The sequence below is a fragment of the Rhinoraja longicauda genome, chromosome 6 (assembly GCF_053455715.1).
Source record: "Rhinoraja longicauda isolate Sanriku21f chromosome 6, sRhiLon1.1, whole genome shotgun sequence".
In the NCBI taxonomy this organism is placed as follows: Eukaryota; Metazoa; Chordata; class Chondrichthyes; order Rajiformes; family Arhynchobatidae; genus Rhinoraja; species Rhinoraja longicauda.
Genome location: NC_135958.1, coordinates 59,123,540 through 59,136,812, shown reverse-complemented (window position 1 = coordinate 59,136,812; position 13,273 = coordinate 59,123,540). Strand labels below are relative to the sequence as shown.

The 13,273-nt window shown below is 43.6% G+C and overlaps 1 protein-coding gene across 9 annotated transcripts in view; it reads right to left on the bottom strand.

Moving 5' to 3' along the window:
* The window catches only part of rbfox3a (RNA binding fox-1 homolog 3a), a 1,329,152-nt gene that overhangs the window by 1,249,206 nt on the left and 66,673 nt on the right, over positions 1-13,273 (bottom strand). For 3 of the 9 annotated variants that reach the window (XM_078401063.1, XM_078401066.1, XM_078401081.1), the window contains exon 2: positions 4,793-4,900. The exons of the other annotated variants lie outside the window; for them this stretch is intronic. The gene's annotated coding sequence lies outside the window, so the exon portion shown is untranslated. The remainder of the gene's footprint in view (positions 1-4,792; positions 4,901-13,273) is intronic. 9 annotated transcript variants of the gene reach the window in all.

Below are 13,273 nucleotides of genomic sequence, written 5' to 3'. Positions count from 1 at the left end.
TAGGAACGTGCTCCAAGAAGTGGCACAGCAGGTAGAGTTGCTGTCTCACAGCACCAGAGACCCAGCTTTGATTCTGACCTCGGGTGCTGCCTGTGTGGAGTTTGCACATTCACCTTGTGACCGCATAGGTTTCCTCTGGGTGTTCCAGTTTCCTTCCACATCCCAAAGTGTGTTTATAGGCTAATTGGCCTCTGTAAAATTGCTCCTAGTCTGTAAAGAGTGGATGGGAACGTAGAATAATGTAGATCTAGTTGAAAGGGTGATTGATGGGTCAGTGTGGACCCAGTGGGCCGAAGGGCTTGTTTCCATACCGTATCACTGAAAACTAAGTGCAATAGTTTAAGATTGCCCTGAGCATTCCTTTCTCCAATTTTACTTTTTAACCATCATTGCAGAATACTAGAAAATGGATTGAATAATTCTGAAGGGATTCATTTTTAAAGTGGAATCCTAAAGTGACAATCACTTATTAAACTTGGTTGTGTTGAAGCAATTACCACAAATATCAATCATTCCCACCCATTGTTTGCTCCCCTAATCCATCCTTATCCTAACATGGAAATGTCATCTCCTCTAAACTCAGGAATTTGTCATTATTAGTTCTTACAGACTAGGGACCAAGCTGAGCAAAATATTAAACATTATTTTCAAGCAACACATCCCCTTCATCCATCTGAGGAGACCCAAGTTCATATTCATAAACTGAGACACAGAAAAGTCCTGTCAAATTTCTCTGGGCTATGAATGAATAGGTTCCAAAGGCCCTGAATTAGTCTGCATTGAATCAGACTTTAGAGATACAGCGCAGAAACAGGCCCTTCGGTCCACCGAGTCCGCGCCAACCAGAGACTGCACCGTACATCAGCGCTATCCTACGCACGAGGGACAATTCACAATTTTACCAAAGCCAATTTATCCCACAAACCTGTATGTCCTTTGAAGTGTGGGAGGAAACCGGAGCATCTGGGGAAAAACCACGCGGTCATGGGGAAAACATATAAACTCCGTATAAACAGCACCTACAGTCAGGATCGAACCCGGGTCTCAGGCGCTGTGAGGCAGCAGCTCTACCGCTGCACAGCCCTAAATTGTACGCAAATTACCGGTCAGATGTATGCAGTATTACTTTTGATATTTTATTATCCATTTTAAAAAATTCAATGCGGCCTGATAATTTGTCAGAAGTAAACCGTTTGATTTTCCTTTTCAGGTCCATGTATTCATCGTAGCCATGTCTGTGCTGCCCAGCTGATTTTAGAGAAGATTGCACGCACTGATCAGCTTCTCTGGGGCATCTTTGACAGCTATCCCAGTGGTTCTTTTTAGAAACACTGCATGGAAACTTGCCGTTCGGCCCACCGATCGCCCGCACACGCTTGCTCTATGTTATGCTTCTTCCCCCACCGTTCTTTCTTGCTGATTGCTTTAGTCATGGGGTTCCCTCAGACTTGCAACCTAACCATGCGAGTTGTTGATAGACACAAAAAGCTGGAGTAACTCAGGCAGCATCTCTGGAGAGAAGTGGTGTGAATATTGTTTTCTCTAACTTCAAGGAACCCCGGCATTCCCTCTCTCTCTTATCCCTTTCCCACCCAAGTCACACTAGCTTCTCGTTTTCGCATAACAAACAGCTAACAATGGTGCTCCACAATGCCACTATGGAGTGACACAGGATAAAAAAAATTGACAGACGGGACCAGCTTAGAAAGGGCATATCGAACGGCATGGATGAATTGGGCCGAATGGCCCGTTTCTATACTGTATGACTACTACTGTAACAAGGCATCCTCTTCCATTTGGATCAAACATTGTGACATTCCACTTGAGACTTTAGAGATACAATGAGGAAATGGTCCGCACCGACCTGCGGTCACCCTCTCCTATCGCTATCCTACGCACTAGGGACATGTTACTATTTTACTGAAGCCAATTAACCTACAAACCTGTAACTGTACACGTGGGAGGAAACCAGAGCACCCGGAGAAAGCCACGTGGTCACAGGGAGAATATACAAACAGCGCCCACTGTCAGGATCGAGCACTGGTCTCTGACTGCAAGGCAGCAACTCTACCACCGTGCTGCCCCAATTCTGGGTGGATTATAACAAAAACTATCAATAGAATTGAGCGACGCACACTAGTAACCATTTTCATCGCTATACGGAGACCACAAGAGACTGCAGATGCTGGAATGTCATGCAGAAAATGAAGTGCTGGAGGAACTCGATGGGTCAGGTGGCATCTGCAGAGGGAATGGACAGACAATGGTTCAGGTTGAGACCCTTCTTCAGGCTGGGCCTCCAGATCATTTTGCCATCCTCTTGATTCCTTACCCTACTGATTTTACTTAACACTCTGATGCTGTAAGGCAGCAGCTCTACTGCTACACCACAGTGTCACCCCCTTTTTAAAATTCATTTGTGAAGAGCTTAAAACAAAACATTAAAGCTGACAAATTGAGGGAAGCATTTCAGCGCTGAGATCTCACCATCCACCATCATTGGATAGCAAGTGTACATGCTAAGGTGATTGATGAGTTACAATTAAGGTCAGCCCTCCTTCGTCAAAGGGGAGGGAATGTGATTGGAAAGGAGGCAAGAGAAAATAATGCACAGACATTGTTGAAGTAACAAGGTCGCAGTGTCAAGTCCAAGGGCTGATGGTAAATTCACTCAGACACTTCCCACTTGGCCTGCTGGGTGATATCTCTGGATATTTTACTCTTTGTATTGTGACCTCAATATCCTCCATTAGAAAGCCAAATAATTCACTGAAGAGGCATCATTGAAAACGGAATTTGAGGCTCGGGTGATGAAAGAGTTAGGTAGGACAGAGCAAAGCACAAAGTGCTGGAGGAACTCAGCGGGTCAGGCAGCATCTGTGGAGGGGATGGACAGACAATGATTAAGGTCGGGACCCTTCTTCAGAATGCATTTACAATGCTTATGGATATGAAGAAGGGCTCCAACCCTAATCGTCATTTAACCATTCCCTCCACAGGTGCTGCCTAGGTCATTTGAGTTCCTCCAGCACTTTGTGTTTCAATCATGATTCCAGCATCTGTGGAGGGAATGGACGGACGATGATTATGGTGGGAATCCTTCCTCAGAATGCTTTACCATGCTTGAGGGCCTGGAGCTCTATCTAACTCTCTCTTAAATCCATCCAGTGAATTGGCCTCCACTGCCTTCTGCGGCAGAGAATCCCACAAATTCACAACAGTCTGGGTGAAAAAGTTTCTTCTCACCTCAGTTTTAAATGGCCTCCCCTTTATTCTTATTGTCCACAGAAAATGGAAGGACTAACTATTTCCCCAACTAAACAAATGGCCATCCCCTTGGCACTCACCAACCAAACCAGGGGTCAACATTACCCAGGACGCACACTGAGCTCCTGCCTGTCTCGCATGAATCAGGCCTTGAACTACAATCAGGGCTGCATAGTTAGTCTCCGAGCTTTAGAATCAACCTCAAGTCTTCACTCAAAATTGTAATACCATGAAACAAAACAGTGCATAAATTACCAAATTACCAGTGCATGGTAAAGCATTCTGAGGAAGGATTTTTCACACTTCCTTCCAAGATATTTTTCAAACATTAGATGTTTCAAACGCTGTGAACATTTTCCAGGTGATTAAAAAAAAAAATGAACATTGAACAACTTGTAGAAAGAGGAAACTTCAGGTGCTGGTTTATACCAAAGATAGACACAAAGTGCTGGAGGAACTCAGTGGGTCAGGTAGCACCTCCGGAGAAAAAGGATGGGTGACGCTTTGGGTCGAGACCCTTTCTCAGACTGAAAGTAGGGGGTGGGAGTGTGTTGGAAACCCCCCACCCCCCACCCCCACCCTCAATTTTCAGCCTGAGAAAAGGTCCCGACCCGAAGCATCACCCATCCCTTTACACCAGAGATGCTACCTGACCAGCTGAGTTGCTCCAGCACTTTGTGTCTAATGATTGAACCAATTGTTTGTTTCACCATTTTTCCTGCCCTGATCTGTAATGGAGAATTGGTTACTTTCTTCATTGGGGACAATTTCTGATTGGCTTTGATTTTCACACCTTGTTTCTCATCCGTTTCAGACCAATAACCAACTGGGAGTAGGGTGTGTTCCAGGAATTGAAACTAAACCTCGGTCATTCCTTCTTCTCCCCAGTCCATCGGGCAGAAGATGCAGAAGTTTGAAAGTGTGCACCACTAGAGTCAGGAACAGATTCTTCCCCTCTGTTATCAGTCTTCTGAACTGTCCCTCCACAAGCTCGGCTACTGTGCAATTCACCTCCACCCCATTGCAGACATTGGACTTTGTCTCTGAAACTGATGCACTTCAATGCTGAGAACTATATTGTGGACTCTGTATCTTCCCCTTCACTCTACCTGTTGTACTCTAGTTTGGCTTGGTGTATTAATATTATCTGCATCTTTGGATAGTATGGAAAACAAATCACGTCGGTACACATGACAATAATAACTCTAAACCTAATCATAGATGGAGAAACAAGGGATGACCTTGAAGATAGGATCAGTTGCATAGTGAGCAGAGTTACATTGAGCATTGTTCAAACCCCCCCCTTGATATGCATACAAACCACAATCACTGCAACGCGTTCCACACTTTAATATTTTAAGGTTTCATTATTCTCATTCCAATTGATTTTTTAAAAAAAACTTTCAGGTTTCCATCGTCTATAATGAAGATTCAATCAGTCAAAATCAAAAAACCAATATGAAAGATTTGCAATAATGAAATTCTGCTGCAAATCAATAAATAGAATCAAATGAATGCTGCTCACCTTTCTCGCAGAGGTTACCCGAGTCCTTTTTTATATGCAGTCCCTTTGATAATCCTTTTCCCATCCACTACACAGGCATCCTCACTTGGTTAATGGAATCTCCATAACCTGTGGTGAAACCTCAAAAGCTCTAATTAATGCCATAGAGGTGTCTGCTATTACAAATTACTGCTCGCTCGAAAGATACTTATCTGCCTCACTAGCACTAGGGACACTTGCCAGATGAAGTTGACACCATTGCTTTGAAGCAATCACCACATACTAAAAATGCAGCTTTTGCATGAGTTTGTTTCATTTCTTTTATGGCCACTTTTCATTTACATAGTATACAAGATGTTCGAGTGAACTTTGAAAGAGCTGAACTCTTAGTCTAGTTTAGGGAAACAGCATGGAAACAGGCCCTTCGGTCCACCGAGTCCGCACCAATCATCTGTACACTCGTTCTATCCTGCGTACCAGGGACAATTACAGAGGCCAATTAACCTGCAAACCTGTACGTCTTTCGGGTGTGGGGTGAAACCAGAGCACCCAGAGAAAGTCCACGCGGTCACAGGGAGAACGTATAAACTCCTGTCAGGATAGAAAAGGGGCCTTTGGTTCTGTAAGATAGCAACTCCACCACTGCTTCACTGTGCTGCCCCCTGAAGTGAGTTAGAATGGGGAGGCGGGATGAATGGAATTGCTGTCCGCAGTTCTACTGTGCTTCGGATCACTAGGCAAGCAAACATCGGCCTGGAATGTTATTGATATACAGGGATTTAAACTGGTTTCCCAAAAAATATATATGAAGTGGTTTAGCAGCAGCAATATGAAGTCACACAACACGTGCCTAACTTCATATTACAGCCTACAAAATATTTCTTCTTCAGTGGGGACTGCACAATGGGATGGCACTGTGGTAGAGTTGCTGCCTTACAGCGCCAGATGCCCGGGTTTGATCTTGACTATGGGTGCTGTCTGTACAGAGTTTGTATGTTCTCCCTGTGACTGCGTGGGTTTCCCCCAGGTGCTCTGGTTTACCCCCCCCCCCCCCCACCATATCCCAAAGATGTGCAGGTTTGTGGGATAATCGGCCTCGGTAAAATTGCCCCGAATGTGCAAGAGGTGGATGAGAAAGTAGGATAACTTAGAACTAGTGTGAACGGGTGATTGATGGTGAGAGTGGACTCGGTGGGCCATAGGACCTGTTTCCACGTTGTATCTATCAATCAATTCAATCAATGAAATGCCCCGAGGTTGTTAAAGATGTTATATAAATGCATGTCACTCTTTTCTTTCTTTGAAACAGGGTGAACAAAGGTTATAGCAACTGGATAAACCGATACAAACCTATTGGACTGTTGTACAGAGGAATCATAGTTGGATCAAAACATCACAACACCAGCATTACTGAGGCATAACAAGATAGACAAAAATGTTACAGTGACATTGCTATCGCAGAACACATCTCATGTGCTGTAACCTCAATTGGCATAGCGCTATTTTGGAAGAGATGACTGACATATATGACAAGGCTTTTTGATTCATTGAGAGGTGCAGATTGAGAATGGAAGTGGAGTGCTTGGAAATGCACAAACAGAAAGCATGCCGGCAAGGTTCATTCATGGAACCCAACGCAACAAATTTTAAATTCTTGATTGATTATTTTGGATTGAAAGCTGCAGCATAGAAACAGGCACTTCAGACCGCCAAGTGCATGCTGACCATCAATCACCCGTTCACACTGGTTCGGTGTTATCCCACTTTCTCATCCACTCTCCACATACCACGGGCAATTTACAGAGGGCCAATTAACCTCCAAACCCGCACGTCTTGGGAGACGTGGGAGAAAACTGGAGGACTTGGTGAAAACCCACATGGTCACAGGGAGAACATGCAAACTCCACACAGATCAGAAATGAACTTGGATCTGGCACTGTGACACAGCGGCACGTCCGGCTATGCCACTGTGCCTCCAGGAGGGTGTTTATTTATCTCCTGCACCAAGCTAACATACGATGTATATTGTTTTATCCACAGCAAAAGTCTGGCAAAGGAATGTCATACATACAGCAACCAAGAAACCTTTGATTTGTGTGCGAAATCCTGATATTATGTGCAGATCAATAGAGCTGGGTTTAATGCAACAGAGAAATACAGTCAAATCCAGTTTACATTTTAATTCCAACACTTCATCCATGTTCAAAAAAAAATCTGCAAATGATTCTATATTTCAATGCTTTTATCTGCCAGGTATCAATTTGTTCATGGGCTGTGATTTAGTTATACAACACAATCAGGAAACAATCTTTCAAACAGTCAAAGATTCAGATTTAGTGCAAATGGCAAAATGGAGATATGACTGTTTCCGACACAATCTAATGCAAATAATGAAACTATATTTAAGCTTCACTTTGCTTTTTAGATCACTGCTTTCACAAACATCTGCTGGTTAAGTTCGCCGCAAGGATTTACAACAGAGCCACAGGCTAAGACAAAAGATTCATATGCCCAAAAAATGGTCCAGTGAACTGTCGTTGACCTGAAAATGAGTTATTTTTCCCTCTCCACACATGCTGGGCCATTGAGTATTTTCAATGTGTTCTACTGTATTTTCAACGGCTACATGCGTGGCAGCTCAGGTTAGGTGAAGCTCGCTCCTCGATAATGTAGCTGAGATGATTGTGGCAAATGTTTTGCATTAGAATCTGTGCACATCAAACAAAGTTGCAGCGGTCTTCATTTTTCATATTCCAATGCCACTCAACTCACTCTGTCCAAGTTAGATTATATTAAAAATCTTATAATGTATTAACAAAGTTTATATTCATAATTTGGATGCAGTGGCACAACGGTAGAGTTGTTGCCTTACAGCACCAAAGACCCACGTACGAGCCTGACTACGGGCGCTGTCTGTACGGAGTTTGTGTGTTTTCCCTCTGACCATGTGGGTTTTCTCCGGGTGCTCCGGTTTCCGCCCACACTCCAAAGACGTACACGTTTGTAGGTTAATTGGCTTCCGTAAAAAGATCCTAGCATGTAGGATAGAATTAATGCACGGGTGATCGCTAGTTGGCGCAGACTCGGTGGGCCGATGGGCCTGTTTCTACTCTGTATCTCTAAAGTAAACTATACTAAAAGATATACAAGGATATCGCTTGGCATGGGGGGGGGGGGGGGGGGTGTGGAGCTAAAAGGAGAGGCTGTATAGGCTGAAACTTTCGCTCTGATGCATAGGAGACTGAGGGGTGACCACACAGAGGTACATCAAATAATAATGGGATGAGATAAGGTAAACAGCCACAGTCTTTTCACCAGGGTAGAGGATTCTAGTTTAAGACGAGAGGGGAGAGATTTAATAGCAACCTGCGAAGCAGGTTTCTCACTCAGAGGGCGGTGGGTACATGGAACGAGCTGCCAAGTTCTTCAGGCAGGAACTATAACGGCATTTTAAAAGACGTTTAGATAGGTACATGAATAGGAAAGGTTTGGAGGCATATGGGCCACACACTGGCATAAGGATTAACTTCGATCGGGCTTCGTGGTCGGCATTGAAAGAGTTGTTCTGAAGGGTCTGTGTCTGTGCTGTATGACTATGACTCAAAACATTGTGCAAATCAACATTGTGTATTGTTACAACATTTTCAGAATTCACTGCCAACAGCAGCAGATAGTGTTACATATTATTAATTATACTCCCTAGTTCTTTAGCAGCAGTTTTACGGTCAGAATGATTTTTGCTAAAGTCTTGTCAAAGTGTATCAAATTTGTCAAAACTGGAGCTGTCAGGCATCAAGAAAGATCAGAGCATTGTGTGTGTCTGTGTTGTATTATTCATGTCTGTACAGAACTTTTTGGGGGGAGAGATGCAAAACATTCTTCCGGCTTTGTTGCTGTGGTTGCAGTTGTGGTTTCCTTGCCAACTCAGCAAGTACCCAGCGCAAAAAAAATAACGCACTGCACATCAACACGCATTCACCTTCAATTCATCTGCATCTCCATTTGTCACCTGAAGCGTTTTAAATTAAACTGTTTTCAAATATATCCAAAATGGTGCAAGATGGATCTTGGCTTACCCACAACCCTTATTGATCTCCCAAATACTGAGGGTTAAGGAGTGGCAGGTAGTGAGACCCTGACTGGGACCTTGCCATCAGTCAAAAGCATTGGACACAAGGAACTGCAGATACGGGTTTACAAAACAAAAAGACAAAAGTCCTGAAGTAACTCAGCGGGTCAGGCAGCATCTTCGGAGGACACGGATGGGTGACTTTTCAGTTTGGGACCCTCCTTCAGAAGCCCATATAATAATTATGCGGTTGCAGTCAGCCATTAGTGTGGGAAGAAGTCTTACGTTGTCCTTGGAGTTGTCAAAGAGATCAGTGCTCAGAATCTTGCTGACAGAAACAGCAGAGTCCAGGGAGCAAACATACTGAGGGCAGCAGAAGATTTAGGAACAAGGAACTGAAGATGCTGATTCATCAAGGAAAGACACGCGAGACACTTCTCTCTTTATCTCACACCCTTTGGTCTTCTTCCCATCTCCAGTCTTTGTCCACCCATCTGCCAATCAAAGTCCCCCTCACCTGTATCCAACTTTCACTTTCCAGGCACTGTCCTGCCCTCTCATCCCTGTTCCAGTTTTCTCCCCCCTACGACAATCAGTCCAAAGAAGAGTCTTGACCCAAACACTGCCCATGTTCCTCGGAGATGCTGCCTGACCTGCTGAGTTACTCCAGCAGTTTGTGCCCTTTCTTGTAAACCAGCATCTGCAGTTCCTTGCGTCGACATTCAGCCGAGCTAAATTTTCTGCTTGCATCTTGCCCGTTTTCGGGAATATCAGCCTGGAAGGCGCAGCAGTGCAGATGGTAGAGGTACCTCCTCACCCGTGTTCGATCCTGGCCCTTGAGCTCTTTGTGGAATCTTTGCAAGATTCATAAGAAAGTAGACTTTGAAGGTATGAGACGGGAATTGGCTAGGATAGGCTGGCAAATTATACTTAAAGGGTTGACGGTGGAGATGCAATGGCAAAGATTTAAAGACCGCATGGATGAATTCCAAAAATTGTTCATCCCATTCTGGCGAAAAAATAAAACAGGGAAGGCGGCTCAACTGTTGCTTCTGAGGGATATTAAGGATAGTGTTAAATCCAAGGAAGAGGCATATAAATTGGCCAGAGGAAGCAGCAAACCGGAGGACTGGGAGAAATTTAGAATTCAACAGAGGAGGACAAAGGAGTTAATTAAGAGGGGGGAAAAGAGCATGACAGAAACCTTGCGGGGAATATAAAAACTGACTGGAAAAGCTTCTTTAGATATGCACAAAGGAAAAGTTTAGTGAAGACAAATGTAGGTCCCTGACAATTACAATCAGAGACAGGTGAATTTATAATGGGAAACAAGGAAATGGCCTTACATCGGTAGTGGGGAAGATGCTCGAGTCGATCATTAAGGATGTTACAGCAGTTATGGGTCGCACGGTGGCGCAGCGGTAGAGTTGCTGCCTTACAGCGAATGCAGCGCCGGAGACCTGGGTTCGATCCCGATTACGGGTGCTGTCTGTACGAAGTTTGTACGTTCTCCCCGTGACCTGCGTGGATTTTCTCCGAGATCTTCGATTTCCTCTCACACTCCAAAGACGTACAGGTTTGTAGGTTAATTGGCTTGGTAAATATAAAAATGGTCCCTAGTGGGCATAGGATAGTGTTAATATGCGGGGATCGCTGGTCAGCGCAGACCCGGTGGGCCGAAAGGTCCTGTTTCCGCACTGTATCTATAAACTAAACTGTGCATTTGGAAAGCAGTGACAGGATCGGTCAAAGTCAGCATGGATTTATGAAGGGGAAATCATGCTTGACTAATCTGAGGATGTAACAAGTAGAATGAATAAGGGAGAGCCAGCGGATGTGGTGTATCTGGACTCAAAACGTCTTTGACAAGGTCCCACACAAGAGATTAGTGTGCAAAATTAGAACACATGGTATAGGGGGTAGGGTATTGACATGGATAGAGAACTGGTTGGCAGTCAGGAAGCAAAGAGTAGGAATAAACGGGTCCTTTTCAGAATGGTAGGCAGTGGTTTGTGGGGTACCCCAAGGCTTAGTGCTGGGACCCCAGTTATTTACAATATATATTCATGATTAACGTGACATCTCCAAGAGAGCTCTATCTAACTCTCTCTTAAATCCATCCAGCTGCCTTCTGTGGCAGAGAATTCCACAAATTCACAACAGTCTGGGTGAAAAGGTTTCTTCTCACCTCAGTTTTAAATGGCCTCCCCTTTATTCTTAGACTGTGGCCCCTGGCCCTGTTGGCCTTCTTTGCGAGAGGATTTGAGTTTAGAAGCAAGGAGCTTCTGCTGCAGTTGTACAGGGCCCTGGTGAGACTGCACCTGGAGAATTGTGTGCAATTTTGGTCTAATTTGAGGAAGGACATTATTGCTATTGAGGGAGTGCAGCACAGGTTCACCAGGTTAATTCCTGGGATGGCGGGACTGACATATGATGAAAGAATGGGTCGACTGGGCTTGTATTCACTAGAATTTAGAAGGATGAGAGGGAATCTTAGAGAAAATATAAAATATATTTATATATAACAAATATAAAATATACTTATAGAACATATAAAATTCTTAAGGGATTGGACAGGCTAGATTGCAGGAAAAAAGTTCCCGATGTTGGGGGAGTCCAGAACCAGGGGTCACAGTTTAAGAATAAGGAGTAGGCCATTTAGGAGATAAGGAAAATCTTTTTCACCCAGAGAGTTGTGAATCTGTGGAATTCTCTGCCACAGAAGGCAGTGGAGGTCAATTCACTGGATATTTTCAAGAGAGAGTTAGATTTAGCTCTTAAGGCTAAAGGAATCAAGGGATATGGGGAAAAAACAGGAACGGGGTACTGATTTTAGATGATCAGCCACAATCATATTGAATGGTGGTGCTGGCTCGAAGGGCCTAATGGCTTACTCCTGCACCTATTTTTCTTTTTTGTAAGATCATAATTGATAGTAGAATTAGGTCATTTGACCCATCAAGTCTACTCTGCCATTCAATCATTGCCGATCTATCTCTCCCTCCTAATCCCATTCTCCTGCCTTCTACCCATAACCTCTGACACCCGCACTAATCAAGAACATGCCCTTCATGTTCTCCCTGTGACGTTCGGGTGCTCTGGTTTCCTCCCACGTCCCATTAACGTGTGCATTTGCAGGTTTATTGTCCATCATGTGTAGGGAATGGATGTGAAAATGAGAAAACATAGAACTAGCATAAAACCAGTGATCGATGGTCAGAGCGGACTCGGTAAACCGAAGGGCCTGGTTCCATTCTGTATCTCTAAACTGAAAATCAAGACACCTCCTGCAACACCACGTTCAACACATTCTACAAATGGTGCAGAACCTTCTGGGGAAAAAGTGCATCTTTGGCATTGAATTTGAATGACACCATGCACCGTGAAATCATGGCATGCTTATTGAATGCCGCAACATATTTGCATTATTATTTTCTCAGACCTTTGCATCTCTCTATTAATACCCTAGCTGAAACCATGCAAAATGCATTAGTAGGATTTGAGCAGAAATTCTGAGCATAATTAGACCAAGATTACTTGCCCAGCAACAGATCCACGACATAAGCTTTCAAGGCTGGAGATAGAGATACCGCTGTAAGAAAACATTTCCTCACCAACGCACTCTTCTATCACAGGCAGCAGTCTCACAATTTCTGCTCTTATCATTTAAAGTTGTTTTTATCCATCTGACAGCAATATATTTCAAGTGGTTAATATTGCAGAAGTTCATTGCACTTTTGATAATATCAAGTTAATGCGTGCACATTCATAATGCAGTCCACATTTATCTAATTACCAACTCGCTACAGAAAACAAATTGCCCTTATCCTTTGCTGCCCTCCTTGTTGAGGTGGTTAGTCTGAAGTCTTACCTTGCTTTTCAAGCAAATCTTTCTGCACTGCAGATGAAGGCAAATTGCTTTCATTTTTGAAAAACATTTTTTTTTTCTCAGTCACGTCATTAAACCTAACTTACATTAAATTGTAGACTATATGACAGCAAGTGGGCTTATTCTGGAACCACAATAATAGCTTAAATAAAGCCCGGGTAAAGATGCTGAACCACAGCGGTTTTCTATTGGAATGTAGTTTTTACTTCTCAAGCAGTAATCAGAAGTGAAATCCGAAAAATCTCTCTCGTTGGCATCAAATTTGAGATTAAATTAAATGGTACAGTGAGCGACATTCATTGCAGTGGATATATATATATATATATATATATATATATATATATATATTAAAAAAATGAATTGGCCAGATCTCTCTACAACCATTCCCACATTCAACTTTGGTTATTGGATTTTCTTTGTGAAAACAGCCTTCCACCGCAGACACAAATGACAAAGTGCAAGAGGTTAAAAGTTGCTGTCAATCAGCGTGCACTGCAGGGAGCGCTCGGAATAGCGTACCCACACCGCAGCTCTCTGGGACGCA